We start from the raw sequence: 14,288 nt of genomic DNA, 5'->3' as shown, positions 1-14,288 counted from the left end.
CATTCTGTTAAAGTCTAGAGGTGTATACCACATATGCACAGCTAGGAAGGAGTGGTCACCCAGGCTCTAGACCAAGCTTTTCCAACTTGGGGCCCATGGGCCGCATGCAGCCTAAGATGGCTTTGAATGCAGCCCAACACAAATTCATAAACTTTCCTAAAACATTACGAGATTTTTTTTGCAAAAAAATATTTTTTTAGCCCATCAGCTATCATTACTGTTAGTGTGTTTTATGTGAGGCCCAAGACAATTTTTCTTCTTCCAATGTGGCCCAGAGAAGCCAAAAGATTGGACATCCCTCGTCTAGATGATCACAGGTGCACTGAAGTGAAGAAAAAAAAAATTGTGGTCTAGAGGTGCCCCATTGTTTCTTGTGTGGATTAATGTAATATTGTAAAATATATATTTAATCTTCCATCCTGTTACTGGCATACAACTCCTAAAATCCTTGGAATCTGCAAAGCGATGTGTTTTTGTATGCTAATGAGTTGACTGATGGCTTGCAGGCCCTAGGTAACTTTAGAATGAGGGCTAGTCACCAAGACATGATTAGAGGGTTGGGACTTTCAGCCCCACCCACAACCTCTGGGGTGAGGAGAAGGGCCAAAGGTCAAGTTGATCACCAATGGCCAATGGTTTAATCAATCGATCATGCCTACATAATAAAGCCTCCATAAAAATCTAAAAGGGCGGAGTTCAGAGAGCTTCTGGATAGCTGAACGCATGGAGGTTCCTGGAGGGTGGTATACTCAGAGAGGGCATGGAAGCTCCGTGTCCTTTACCCCATGTCTTGACCTATGCATCTCTTCATCCGTATCCTTTGTAATACCCATTATAACTGATATGGTTGGGCTGTGTCACCACCCAAATCTCACTTTGTAATAATCCCCACATTTCATGGGAGGGACCTGGTGGGAGGTAATTGAATCATGGGGGCTGGTTTTTCCCATTCTGTTCTCATGATAGTGAATAAGTCCCAGGAGAGCTGATGGTTTTATAAAGGGCAGTTCCCCTGCACATGCTGTCTCTCTTGCCTGCCACCATGCAAGACATGTCTTCCTTCCCCTTCACTTTCTGCCATGATTGTGACACCTCCCCAGCCATGTGGAACTGAACTGTGAGTCCATTAAACCTCTTTCCTTTATAGATTACCAAGTCTCAGATATGTCTTCATTAGCAGCATGAAAACGAACTAATACAATTATAAACCAGTAAACGTTGTTTCCTTGAGTTCTATAAGCTCTGCTCCAGCAAATTAATCATACACAAAAAGGGGTTCAGGGGATCCCAGACATAGACGGTCAGTCAGAAGCACAAGTAAAACAACCTGGGGCTTTTGACTGGTATCATAAGTTGGGGGCGGTCATGTGGGACTGAGCCCTCAACCTGTGGAATCTGACACTACCTCCAGGTAGGTAACATCAGAACTGAATTGGACTGGAGGGCACCCAGCTGGTGTCTGCTACAGAACTGACTGCTTGTTGGTGGGGAGAAATCCCCACAGAGTTGGTCACAGGAGTCTTCAGTGGTGATTGTTGAGTGAGAGAATTGAAAAAAACACTTTGCCTTTTCAGTTTTTTTCTACTCACAATAAGGAAGGTAGCAGTACTGGGAGTCCTCCCAATAAGTATTTCACCAAGATAGAAAAGCATCAAGGAGGCCAGGCGTGGTGGTTCACACCTGTAATCCCAGCACTTTGGGAGGCCGAGGCAGGTGAATCACCTGAGGTCGAGAGTTCAAGACCAGCCTGGCCAACATGGTGAAACCCCATCTCTACTAAAAATACAAAAATTAGCTGGGCATGGTGGCACGTGCCTGTAATCCCAGCTACTTGGGAGGCTGAGGCAGGAGAATCATTTGAACCGGGAGGCGGAGGTTGCAGTGAGCCAAGATCATGCCATTGCACTCTAGCCTTGGTGACAGAGTGAGACTCCATCTCAAAATAAAAAAAAAAAAGAAAAGCATCAAGGATAGCAATTTTCAATCTTTCATATATGCTGTGAATCACCCAGGGATCTTGTTAAAATGCAGATTCTCTGGTGCAGTTGGTCCGAGGTTAGGCCTGAGAATCAGCATTTCTAATAAGCTCTCAGTGATGTTGATGCTTCTGGCTTAGGAATTATGTTTTGAGTAGCAGGATTTGAGGACATAGGAAGTTCACAGTAGCTGAGCACAATGGCATGTACTTGTAGTCCCAGCTGCTGGAAAGGCTGTGGTGGAAGGATCATTTGAGCCCAGGACTTCTGGGCTGTAGTGTGCTGTGCCCATGAAGTGCCCACACTAAGTTCAGCATCAATACAGTGACTTCCTGGGAGTGGGGCATCACAGGTTGCCTAAGGAGGGGCGAATGGGCCCAGGTCAGAAAAGAATCAGGTCAAAACTCCCATGCTGATCAGTAGTGGCATCACACCTCTAAATAACCACTGCCCTCCAGCCTAGGCAACATAATGGCATAGCCCTGTCTCTAAAATGAATAATAATAATAGTAATAATAAAAGGAAGCTCACGGTAAATGCTTGCTAAGGAATTAGCAATAGATAAATTGCTCAATGAACATACAAATGAATAAAATAGGGGGAGGGCACCCAGCTGGTGTCTGCTACTGCTGTAGCAAGATGAAAATGCTATTATCCAAGGCTAGACTGAGGTTAGCGACTATGCTTCCAGCCTCCTATATTTGACATTTATTCCTCCAACTGTTCCTTTTGATTTTGTTATCTCTCCTCAGTGTCATGGCAATGAGAAGATCAAAGTCACTATATCTGGTGTACTCCCTGAGCCTCAATGTCCATATCTGTAAAATGGGAATAATACTGTCTATCTTGCAGTTGTTGCAAAACTAAATGGCTCATAAGAGGAATTTAAGAAATGGTTGCTATTGGATATTTTCAAATTAATTAACTTGAAGAGACAACAGATGCCTCTCCTCCACGTAGAAGGAACAGAGAAAAAAACTATTACTTATATCTATGTGCTAGCACTGTGCTAAGTGCCTGAATAAATTGTTGAATAAATTGTTTTATAAATTGTTTTGCTTGTAAAGCTTTTTGAAGTCCATAGTGTTAGGTCAGTTTCACAGTTGGGGAAACTGAGCCTTAGAAAGAATAAGAGACTTTTTCATCCAAGGTCACAAGGCTGAGTAAGTGGCGGGGACCAATTGTGTCTGATTCCAAAACCACACTCTTTCCCCACATCCTGCCTCTCCTCCGTGCCCTAGTAGTGGGCAGCCTGCCCCTTTGAACACAGTCGTCCACAGTCAAAGGCTCTGGGTATTAGCTGTTAAGGCTCCAGTTCCGACCCACATCCAGGGCTCATTCCTTGGCTGTGAAGCAGACAGCCTGTTTACATGACACAGGTCTGGGATGGCAAAGTCCTCAGTGCCTGTTTGTCTGCTTTTGCCTTCTCCCCTACTCAGACCTTTGGTGAGTCAGTTATGGTCAAATTCAGGGACAGTTTGTGCCGAGCTCACTCCAGTTTATGGGGAAGGTGTCTTAAGCCCTGAAGTTCAGTGGGTGAAAGTGTCAAAGTAGACAGACAGATGACCTCTCACCTCCTTGCAGAAGGGAGGTGTTTGTTGAGCAAAACATTCAAGAGCATCTTCTTCCCAAACAGGCCTGAATCACCAGCCCCATTTTCCAACCACAGATGTTTTCTCACTCATAGCCAGGTTCCAAGTGGGACAGGATCTGCTGGATTGAGCTCTAGAAGAGACAGAGAGGAAAGAAATGTGAATCCGACATGTTGTTTTCACCACTATAAACCCAGCTCCTTGGCCCATATCCCAGTCCTGCCTCAGAATTCCCCCTCCTACGGTGGAGACAGCTAACTGCTTCCCTTCCATAGTGTAGAACTGTCACTGGTAAGTAGCTGCCATGTCAGTGATTACATTTCCCAGCACCTCTTGCTTCTCGTGGGTGGTCATGTGACCACTTTACACCAATGAACAGAAGCGATGTGTCTCACTCCTGGTCCAAGGTATCCCTTCTCCATCCTGTCTTTTCACATCTTAGGTGAGAAAGAAGCCACAGGAAGAAGGAGGCAGGGTTTCTGACTCACCGTGTGAAAGGTTTTCTGGCAACCAGGTACATCCATATCAACAGCTTGGTGAGTGAAAAATAGTGTTTTATTACTTTAAGGTCACTGCAACTTTTGGATTTGTTCATTAGAGCAGCTACCATTGCTCTCATTAGTATACCCAGGTTAGAGATAGCAGCATGGACGCTGACTGGACTCTCGGCACTGGGTGCAGTGCACTGTGCTCAGAACTTTATCACCATCATCTCATGGAACTTTCATATAATTTTGGCAGGTAATCACCCTCCCCATTTTAAACTACAGAAACCTTGGCTCCAGAATGTTAAATTATTTGTTCCAGATCAGATGGTTAGGAAGTGGCAGACATAAGATTCAAACAAATTTCTGTCTGACAACAGTTACAGGAAGTTCTCCCTTTTACACTCCAGTCTGAGTGACAGAGTGAGACCCTGCCTCAAAAAAAAAAGGAAGGAAGGAAGGAAAGAGAGAGAGAAAGAGAGGAAGAGAGAAAGAAAGAAAAGAAAAGGAGGGAAGGAAGGAAGGCAGAAATGAAGGAAGGAAGGAAGAGAAAGAGAAAGAAAGAAAAAAAAGAAAGGAAGGAAGGAAGGAAGAAAGAAAAGAAAAAAGAAAAGGAAAGAAAAGAGAGAAAGAAAGACTGCCTAAACCCTCTCACCCAGGTGTGGTGTGGTACAGACCCCAAAGAAATAGCAGCAGGCTTGGTTGAAGCACCTTTAGAGTAGTCAATGTCTTTTTAAAGTGTGTCTTAAACTTGCTGTTGGCAAGTCATAGTGAAATAGAGTTCCAATAGATTTCCCAACTGGGGTGACTCAAAACTATTGAAATTAAATTTGCAAAGGTGGTCACATTGCAAGATGTGAATTATGCTGTACTTAGATCCAGCTCACCGAGTACAACTTTAGAGGGCACCTATGACACTGGCGACAACCTTGTACTCAAGTGGAAACATAGTGAGCTTGGAGCAAGAAGCCAGGGGTCTGAGACCTAACTCCATGGCTTACTGACTTTGTTACATGTAACTAAGACACAATGGTTACATGTCAATGCACAACATCTCAGAGATGCAGCACCCTGGTTTCTGAACAGGGGGTGGAGTGGAATGGGGAGGTGCTTCTCTGTCTTTCTCCCAATGGTGTCAGATTTCCTTGTCTTTTTCATCTTTATGCTCAGACCTCAACCTCTTTTTTTTTTTTTTTTTAATTTTACTTTAAGTTCTGGGATACATGTGCTAAACCTGCAGGTTTGTTACCTAGGTATACATGTGCCATGGTGGTTTGCTGCACCTACCAACCCGTCATCTAGGTTTTAAGCTCTGCTTGCATTAGGTATTTGTCCTAATGTTCTCCCTCCCCTTTCCCCCCACTCCCCAACAGGCCCCAGTGTGTGATGTTCCCCTCCCTGTGTCCATGTGTTCTCATTGTTCAGCTCCCATTTATGAGTGAGAACATGTGGTGTCTGGTTTCCTGTTCCTGTGTTAGTTTGCTGGACCTCAGTCTCTTATACATGAACTATTGCAACAGACCCTGGGAGTAGGGACAGTGTGGTACCAGAGCCACACACCCCTCCTCATTATATCCAGTGAGATCACACTCCTATTGAAACCCAAGAGTTCCCTTCTATCCTCAGGATAAATCCAAGCTTCTCAAATTGCCATTCAAAGTATTCTATGATACAACCTTGACCTTCATTTCTGTTGGATATACCATGACTCCAATGCTTCACCCTATACTGGATCCCAATGGCAAGTCCCACCTTTCCTGTGTACCTTCCTGCCATTTCCTGACTTTAACTCCTCCAATGTGCTCTTATCCTAATCGTTATAAATTCAAAATCTACTCACCTTTCAAGGCTGATGTTGGTACAGCCACTTCTAGAAAGCCTGATGTCCACAACTACGATTTCCATTTCTCTCTTAAGAGCTCAGGCAGCAGGTTTTATTGGACTCTGATCCCTTTGAAACTTGTTGTTCATTATTTGATCCCATTTCTTATCTCCTCTCCCAGCTCCTTAGGAAAAAATGACTCCATCTCCTTCATCTTTTAAATTGTCCAAAACCTATAATGATTCTTGGTGCAGAGTCAGCCTTTGGTAAGTTTACTAAGTTAACTCAAAATCGTGAGTCAAGGAAAGACTCAGAAAAGGCAGTTGATAAGAGGAGGTGTTAGAGGAAGCCATGCTGTGGTAACAAGCAAACCCTGACATTAATGACTTAACACAATAAAAGGTTACCTCTTACTCTCCTCACAGTCTTTCATGAGCTCAGAGCTTTGCTTAGCAGAGCTCTTCCAGTCAGTGTCAGAGGGATCCAGTCTGTTTCCATCCATTGAGGGAAGCGCTCTACCATTCCAAGTGCTTTACTTGTAGCTGTACAGATAAAGCAGAGAAATCTTGGAATACTGCACATGATATCTCATGGCCAGGTTGGAATTGGTGTACGTTCTTACTACTTGAAGTGTTGTCCATAAAACCAGCAGCACTGGTATTAACTAAGAGCTTACTGAAGTGCAGAATCATGGGCCTCACCCAAAACCTACTGAATCAGAATCTGCATTTCAACAAGATCCCTGAGTGATGGGATGACTCATTATACACATTGTAGCGTGAGAACCACTAGTGGACATCATTTCTGTGCACATTCCATTGGCAAGAACTCCAACGCAAGCCCCAACCTAACTGCAAAGAAGGCTGGAGAATTTATCCCATCCTAATACCTAGAAAGAGGACAAAAGTTTTGCCTGCCATAGACTGCTACAAGCAGCATTTAAAATGGAACAACTCCAGTTCCTCTTCCAAGTCAAGCAAGTCATACAACTCTAAACCTCATCTCCCTGCTATGCAATATCAGGGAGGTTGGAGTGTCTGTGCTGGCTGAATAAGGGACAGGCTGTTTCAAGATGGTGGACTGCAGCAGAAGGCAGGGACTTTAAATATGTATGTAAAGAGATGGAAGCCAGGTGAAAAGGCATATTAAACAACCTGTTAGCCAACAAAGTTGAAAGAACATTTAAACCACGTGCTCTGAAGAAAAGAGCTCCCCTCTGCTCCTACCAATAAGTCATCCAACCAAGACATAGGCCTTAAGGAGACACAGAAGCAAAGCCAGACCAATGCACTGCTAATTTTCTGTGAAGTTTTTACCTGTTTGATCCAACTGTTTTCACTATTTCCAGTGGTCATTGTTCCTGGTTCTCATTAGTTGAAATTTATTTTCATTATTCTGTGACTATGTTTTTGTTCCAGAACACAAGGATTTGAGGTTCAAATACTTTCATCTTTTCTTTATGATTGGTTAATTAACCAGCACCGAGTGGGGAGTAAGGAATAGAGGAAACTTTTAAAAATCCCTTTTCATGTAAATGTATAGGGCACTTAACAAGGAACTTCGAGGTCCTTGGTAATATTTGTACTTGATGGTGTTTTACTTGGAAAATATTGTTAACTCAGCTCTGATCTTAAGTTTTAAAGCATTTCAATAAAATAAAAAGAGAACACATTATATTTCATAATACAAATTAGCTTCATCTAGCATGTGCCAGGCATGGAAAAGCACAACCCTGAAGCGATCAAAATTTCCCCATTAGTACTGACCATCTAACTTTTATAGCAGACCATCACTTCTCCAAATAATGTTGTATGTTTGTTTTTAAACCACAGGGAAATAAATGATTTATAAACTCAATAAGAAAAGAAAACGAATCTATAAAAAATGCATATCCCGGAAAGAATTTCTACTGCCGAGTGTAAATTGGCACTTCATGTCTATTTATATGATTTAAAATTAGATGTCAATGTGGTGTTATATAATTCACTTGTGAGCTGCATGGTGAATGGGTAATGTACATGTGTATGCCATCAGTCATGGGATAATTTCTGCGTTGTTAGAGGATCATACATCTTTTCTCTTTCTATTGCTGTCATTTGTGGCTAGGCCACCACTCTTAAAGAACTGTCTCTTTCCTCCATTGGCTTCAACAACTGGGGTGATGACTTCTAAACTTCCTCTCCAGAATCTACCTCACTCTTGAGCTCCTTACATACATAACCAATTCAGTGTTGGACAGCTCTGTTTCCAGAGGACCTCAAATATGCATGTGCTAAAAGTAACTGTCCATTTTCTCCCAAAACTTTTCATTTCTTCTTGTAGTATTTCCTAAGAATGTAGGAATTCAAGTATTTGCTGAGGGAGATGAGGCATCATTCTTTCTTTTCCTCATTTTCCTTTCCACAGAATTAATAGAACCCTTTCTATACATTTATGTTTACCACATCCCACTCCCCAAAAAATCTTGAAGTAGCTATTTAAAAAATCTACACTACAATACAACGAAAACAGTCTTAAAAAGTAATGGGAATGGCAAAATTAAGTTAGAATAGTTACATGAAGCCAGAGGAAAACTGATTCTCCCAAGGTAGAGTAGGAAGTTGGGACACAAATTAACTTGAGTGTTCCACAGGCTAAGTTGGAAACACTTATCAGGGATGTGTGATTCATAATGTCTGTCAGATTAAAGGAAATTCCAGCTGCTCAAGAGGAGCATGATTTTATTACATAACAAAAGCAGTGCCAGCAGAAGTGCGAGGTATGGACTTTCATACAAGATGACCTGGGTCAAATGAACCTCCTCGGCTGCATGCCTTGTCTATTTAACAATAACATAATTGACAACGGACTTAGGTAAACACCTTAATAATTTTTTTTTTTTTTGAGACAGGATCTCACTCTGTCATCCAGGCTGAAGTGCAGTGACACGATCTCGGCTCACTGCAACCTCTGCCTCCCAGGCTCGAGCAGTCCTCCCACCTCAGCCTCCAGAGTAGCTGAGCTGGGACTACAAGAATGTGCCACCATGGCCGGCTAATTTTTGTATTTTTTTGTAGATATGGGGTCTCACTATGTTGCCCAGGCTAATTGTGAACTCCTAAGCTCAAGTGATCCTCCCACCTTGGCCTCCCAAAGTACAAGTATTACAGGCATAAGCCACCATGCCCTTAGTAAATACCTTAGTTAACTTTCTCTTGAGGACTACCTGGAAAAGACAGTGGAGGTGGGCAAAGAACTACCTTACTTCGACGGTCTCTCCTACTTCTCTGAGTATGCAATTCTAGTGAGCATCCTAAAATGAAATGTCAATCAAATATAAAGCACATTTACTGAATAAGGGTCCTCTGTGGTCTGCCTTCTGTCTCATCTCCTGCCCCGTAACCGCCACACCATCCACACTTGCTGTTCCTTTCACTACTTATGTCTTGGCTGTTCCCCCTACAAAGTATACTCTTACTCTATTTCTCTGCCTCATATTCTTAGTCATCTTATGTAACCCAATACTCATTTATTCTGTGAATCTTTCTCTGACTCCAGTATTGGAAGCTCTCTCCTTCAGGTTCCTACACTCCATGTACAATTTTTTTGCCATAGTATTTGTTTATAGGATATTAAGATTTCTTGTTTAGTGGCTGTTACCACATATAACAAGTAAATGTTTCTGTGGGTTGAGAAACTGTGAGTGTTGGTTACCTAGGTGCTACTGGCTCAAGGTCTCTCATGAGGTTGCAGTCAAGGTGTGGGTTGGGGCAGTGGTGTCATCTGAAGACTCAGCTGGATGAGGATCTGCATTTGAGCTCACCACATATGGTTATTGGAAGGTCTTAGAAAATTCATTCCCCAGCTCACTCACATGAGCCTCTCCAGAGGGCTTCCTCAGGACAGGGCTTCCTCCAGAGTGAACAATCCAAGCAACAGCAAGAGCACTCAACAAAGAAGCCTTAATTTTTATAACCTAATCTTGAAAATGACATCCCATCACGTCTGCCATATCCTATTCATTAGAAGCAACTCTCTAAATTGAGCCCACACTTAAGGGGAAGAGATCACACAAGACTGAGAGTAAAAGGTGGTGGGGAATCACTGGGGGTCATCTCAGAGGCTGCCTACCACGATCTCCTAAGCAATCCTGCAAATTCAGTCTCATAACTTGCAATTGCAGATAGAACACTGAGGCTTAGTGAACCAAAGCAACTTAGCAGGTGATTAGGTCTGCGGGACTCTCCAGTTTACCTTTCACTGGTCCATGATATATCTTTGTCTCAATGCCTAGCATAGTGCAAATCATGTAACAGGCATTCTAAAAATCAGAGATCATGGACAGCCCACAGATTTTTGAGAGTGGACCTTCATAGAGTGTTAAAATTTATTTAAGTTCAAGTCCCTTTAGAAGCCATATATCCTCTCCACAGTCTCCTTTACTCCTTATTGTCTTACCCAGGCATAATTCACCCAATTACACTGACTGTCTGGCCCCTGAAGTCATTTGAGTTTGGGTTCCTGCTATAAGTAATTGGTGACAGAAGTGAGGTTTGTCATTCTTCATCCCCTATCCATTCATTCAACCAGCAAATATTTCTTGAATGCTTACTATCAGCTAGGCACTATGTTAGCCAACTGTGGGGAGAGACTAAACTATTCAATGCAAACAGGTCCATAATTCAGGAAACTTGGTGTATATGGATGCTTTTTACTTTCTTGTACGTTCAAAAATTTCTATAATAAAAAGGTAAAATTAAAGGTGATCCATAAAATTTCTAAGCCATGTTATGAAAGGAAGGGGTAAATACTGGGAAAATACCTTGTTGAATCCCACAATACTTCTTGAAGGAAGTTTTAATATTTCAGTTTACAGATGAAGAAACAGGTTGATTGAGGCTAGAAGGTTCTGGAGCTGAGATTCATAAGCCACATCTGTTTGGATCAAAGGCAAGCATTTTCCCCCACTGAACCACACTGCTAAATATATACAAATGTTATCTCCGCATCTCAAATCTTAAGGCTGCACTGGATTCTGGAAACCAATGAGGTTGCATTTATGACCACTGAACAAGTGACTCTCAGTCTTCACCGTCCCTTACTTAACATTTCCCCCAGTTACCTGTGGTGTCTCCCCTATGTTAAGCACATAATGTATGCCAGGCACTGGGCCTTAATATCAATTCACCTTCACAAGCCTCCTCATTGGTATTGTTACCTCCCTTGTCCAGAGAGGAAAAGAGGCAAGTTATACATCAAGTCATATAGCTGGATAGGGTGGAATTCAGATTTGAATCAAGGGCAGCTGTACCACAAAGTGATTGTTCTTTCTGTTAACAGGACTGTCATTTTAGAACCTATGAATAGGGAAAAAACAGAAAATACAAAACTCTAGGCTAGCCATGTGGTAGCTTATTCCTGCTGATTACCAATTAGACCCTCCCCAGATTGTTTGCCCTCTCCAGTCACAGTCTTCACATCTATAAAAGAGAGACCTGGTTTCAATATCCCTTAAGGTGGGATTTTCAAACCGTAAGTCAGACCCATCAAAAAGTAATCAGATCAATGGAGTCACCACAAACATTTTTTATGAAAGAAAAGGAACAAGGCCAGGTGTGGTGGCTCACGCCCGTAATCCCAGAACTTTGGGAGGCCAAGGTGGGCGGATCATCTGAGGTCAAGAGATCGAGACCACTTGGCCAACATGGTGAAACCCTGTCTTTACTAAAAATACAAAAAATAGCTGGGTGTGGTGGGGATGTGCGCCTGTAGTCCCAACTACTCGGTAGGCTGAGGCAGGAGAATCGCTTGAACCCAGGAGGCGGAGGTTGCGGTGAGCAGAGATCGTACCATTGCATTCCAGTCTGGTGACAGAGTGAGACTCCGTCTCAGAAAAAAAAAAAAAAACAATGAAAGAAAAGAAAAACCATCATAGTAAAAATGAGTATTGAGTGTTTTTTTATGACAAGTATACATACACACACGTGTGTACCTTTGTGTATGTGTGTATGTGCATTGGGTCATGATGTAAGATCAAGTTCTTACTGTGGATTACTGTCAGGCTTTTGAAAGTTACTGCATTAAGGAAGATTCTTTCAGCCTAGGGACTTAGGTCTCACAATTGCAAACGCAAACCTAACAGTTTGCTGGAAACTCTATAGATCCATAGAAAGAGGAGAAAGATCGAATCAGACAGATAGATTTTAAGGGGTTTTTTGGTCTTTTGTTTAATGTTGCTCAGGCTAGTCTTGAACTTCTGGCCTCAAGCAATCCTCCTGCCTCACCTCCCAAAGTGCTGCAACTACAGGTGTAAACCACCACACCCAACCAAGACTTGGATTTGGATCTGAACTCTTCTATTTATGACTGTATGCCCTCGAGCAAGTCATTCTACCTCATTGGGCCACAATTTTATTATCTGTAAAATGCAAATAATAATGCCTATCTTACAGGGTAATAATGAGGCTTAGATGAGAAAATATAATCACTTAGCAGAATTCCAGGAACATCATAATGCTCAAAATATGTTAATTATAATAATTGTTGATTTAAATATTTTTATTATGACCATTATAATTATTATTTTCAAATTGCATTGAAATTATTTATTTACATATCTCTTCCTAGACTAGACTCACAAAGAAATCCAAGGTAGTCTTTATCATTGTATATCAAAATCATATTGTACTCAATGCAAATTGATTATGTTGACAGTATCTCCAAAGTTAGAACTAGGAGCAGAAGCCTAAAAGACTATTCCACACACCCCTCAACCAATTTATAAAAGGACTTTCATTCAGTTAAAAGCTCTTTGAAAAGAAAATGCACTGTCTTGAAAAGTAATAACAATGACTTAGCACTGCAAGGCAGTTTATTATTATGAGGTGACATCACCCACATAATTTTATTTCAATCTCACGACCACATTGCAAGGGAAATACTGTTCTCAAGCCCCATTTTACAGCATGGAAACTGAAGCTCAAAAAAGTCAAACGATGTGCCCAAGCCATAGAACCAGAACTGTTGACTTTGAGCTATATGTTCTTTCTCTTGTACTGGTGATTCATAAATCTTAGGTTGTATGCAAAATTAACCAGGAAACTGGTCAAAAACATATTGCCAGGTCCCAATCCCAGAGATTGTGACTCAGTTCTTCTATTATGAAGAACAGGAATTTGCTTTTTTTTTTTTTTTTTTTTCTGAGAGGGAGTCTTTCTCTGTCGCTCAGGCTGGAGTCCAGTGGCGAGATCTTGACTCACTGCAACCTCCACCTCCCCGGTTCAAGCGATTCTCCTTCCTCAGCCTCTCGAGCAGCTGGGATTACAGGCACCCGCCACCGCGACCGGCTAACTTTTGTATTTTTAGTAAAGATGGGGTTTCACCATGTTGGCCAGGCTGGTCTCAAACTCCTGACCTCAAGTGATCTGCCCACCTTGGCCTCCCAAAGTGCTGGGATTACAGGCGTGAGCCACTGCACCTGACCCAGAATTTGCTTTTCAACAAGCATCCACAAATGATTCTGATCTAGGTGATCAGAAAATGACTATTCCCCTCATCCAGCAATCTCTTAAAAACACCAGTTGAATGCCCCAATCTGAAAATCCAAAATCTGAAACGCTCAAAAATCCAAAATTTTCTGAGCACCAACATGAGATAGTGACACTTTTGCTTTCTGGTGGTTCAGTGTACACAAATTTTGTTTCATACACAAAATCATTATAATATCATATAAATAATCATATAAATATTATCGTATAAATATAATAATCAATATCATATAAAATTACCTTAAGGCTATTTGCAGAAGCTGTACATGAAATATAAATGAATTTTGTGTTTCTATTTGTATTCCATCCACAAGATATCTCATTACATACATGCAGATATATCAAAATCTGAAAAAAACCTGAAATTCAAAACATTTCTGATCCCAAGCATTTCAGATAAGGGATACTCAATCTGTACTCACAAACAAAGGTCTTATTTCTGTAGCCTAGTGAACCCATTTGTACGCTTGCCAAAGGCTGTTCTGTTACAATGGGCACATAAGGACCCAGGATCTGGAATTCCCAGGCTTCGCTTTGCTAACAGTTTCATTTTGCTTTCTGACCAAGCTTTAGGCCCTACTGCTGACGGTGGTAAGAAGAACGTCTTTAAATCACTTGCCTGTCTGACCAGCGGTGCATGCCCTGAGGGTGGAGCCAGACTGTATCTACACCACATCATAATGAAGGTGTTGTAGGGGTAAGACCTCTGAAAGGTTTTGGGAGAGCTGAGATCCATCCCATGGAAACCATCCTCAACTTCTTCAGCCAGAGTTGGCACCCCCAGGTACGGCTCCTATAATCTTTTGTGTACTGCTAACATATTGTTAGTTTACCAGCCTGCTTCCTGGAAAAAAAGGTGCAGGGAAGAGAGGGCAGAGGAATCATAC

General features: G+C 42.0%; 1 long non-coding RNA gene across 1 annotated transcript in view; it reads right to left on the bottom strand.

The window, feature by feature from the left end:
• Positions 1-1,116: 1,116 nt before the first annotated feature.
• Positions 1,117-14,288, bottom strand: part of LOC134737922 (uncharacterized) — a 74,425-nt gene continuing 61,253 nt past the window's right edge. The window contains exons 3-4 of the long non-coding RNA XR_010123357.1: positions 5,894-6,417; positions 1,117-3,701 (exon numbers count right to left, since the gene is read on the bottom strand). This is a non-coding gene — a long non-coding RNA (uncharacterized LOC134737922). The remainder of the gene's footprint in view (positions 3,702-5,893; positions 6,418-14,288) is intronic.

Source organism: Pongo pygmaeus, chromosome 13, assembly GCF_028885625.2.
Source record: "Pongo pygmaeus isolate AG05252 chromosome 13, NHGRI_mPonPyg2-v2.0_pri, whole genome shotgun sequence".
NCBI classification, from domain to species: Eukaryota; Metazoa; Chordata; class Mammalia; order Primates; family Hominidae; genus Pongo; species Pongo pygmaeus.
Note: the sequence above shows the minus strand (reverse complement) of the source record. Positions and strands in the feature narration are given on the sequence as shown.